We start from the raw sequence: 1,764 nt of genomic DNA, 5'->3' as shown, positions 1-1,764 counted from the left end.
TGCTGCAGCTGCACCGGGGGCTGGTGTGTATGTGTGTGTGTGTGTGTGTGTGTGTGTGTGTGTGTGTGTGTGTGTGTGTGTGTGTGTGCACGTGCGCGTGTGTGTGTGTGCGCGTGGGGGAATGTACACAGTTTCATTTAAGGGATGTCTTTAAAATGTAATGATAATGATTCCTCTCATTTATACACAATTGACTGAATCTGATTATTTGATCTTAGTCTTTTTGACATAATTATAAACGTTGTGTTTGGGGGTTTCTTTTCTACATTTGACTCTTATATTTATGTGGTTTTATAATATACAGTCTTTGGGTTTTATGATGTGCATGTCTGTGGAGCCTTTTGTCGTATATATACTTCTTGCCCTGCGTTGTTGTTTTTCTTGCTACTGCTGACAAATTGCCAGAGACAAGTAAAGATTGGACATAAACATCTGCAGCACTAAATAACTGCATATACCTCACAGGTTTTCAGAATCATTGACAACATTGTCCTTAATATATAAAATCCTTCTCAATGTCAAAGCTATTCAAGATAAGATAAGATGATAAGATGAACCTTTATTAATCCCCGAGGGGAAATTCAGTTGTACAAAGCAGCAACAGGGTAAGCGTGAAAAAACAGGACAGCAAAGATTCACACAGATTAATAAAATCAAAAATAAATAAAATCAAGAAAAAATTAAAATGATAATAATAATAAAAGACTATAAAATAGGAGATGAGTAAAAATAAGAGTAAAATAACTGTAAAATAACTGTCAGCATATGTACATATTTGGTCATCTAAGTTATAAAGTACGGAATAAGTTAAAGTGACAAGTGAAAAGTGAAAATGGACATCTGTACACATAGTGACATATCTATCTACCTTTTTGGTCTATTACTAATAATATGTTAGCATGGGTTGTGGAAACAGTGTATATTTATGTCCAGTGATTTAATTGTATTTCTTTTTCATCATTAACCCCTTGTTGTGCAGCCGGATGGCTACAGGCACAAAGGACTGTCCGAGGCGCTTGGTGCGTTGTCGTGGACGGATGAGTCTGTGGCTGAACGTACTCTTCATCTTCACTAGCTCTGCGTGGAGTGGGTGGGAGGGGTTCTCTAGGATGCTGTCGAGCTTCCTCCTCGTCCTCCCCTCTGCCACCTCCTCCAGATTGTCCTGTTGTACTCCAACTACAGAGCTAGCCTTCCTCACGAGCCTGTTCAGCCTGCCAGTGTCCCTAGTGTTTGTGTTTCCACCCCAGCAAAGAAGAGCACACTGGCCACCACAGACTGGTAGAACATCTGCAGCAGCCTCGTGCACACGTTGAACGACCTGAGCCTCCTCAGGAAGAACAGCTTACTCTGTCCCTTCCTGAAGAGAGCATCAGTGTTGTCTGACCAGTCCAGTTTATGGTTTAAGTGCACTCCCAGGAACTTGTAGCTGTTCACCACCTCCACATCCTTCCCCCTGATGGTGATGGGGGTCAGAGGCCTCTTCCTGCTCCGTCTGAAGTCCACCACCAGCTCCTTAGTCTTGCTGATGTTCATTAGTCCTCCTTGCTGGTGTGTATGCAGGTTTGCTAAGAAATGTGAATACAACATTTAATGTCCATCAGGATACATCATCGCCTCAACAGTACTGTAGATGGAACTTTATTTATTGCCTTGGGGAAATTCAGGAAAGATAGACAGATGGGAATGAGAATCGTGGTGATCTCGGTGTTCATCGAAGAACTTTTCCATGCAATTAGAGGGTTTCTTCCTGGCTCATCAATATTG

This window comes from Pseudochaenichthys georgianus, chromosome 6 (assembly GCF_902827115.2).
Source record: "Pseudochaenichthys georgianus chromosome 6, fPseGeo1.2, whole genome shotgun sequence".
In the NCBI taxonomy this organism is placed as follows: Eukaryota; Metazoa; Chordata; class Actinopteri; order Perciformes; family Channichthyidae; genus Pseudochaenichthys; species Pseudochaenichthys georgianus.
Note: the sequence above shows the minus strand (reverse complement) of the source record.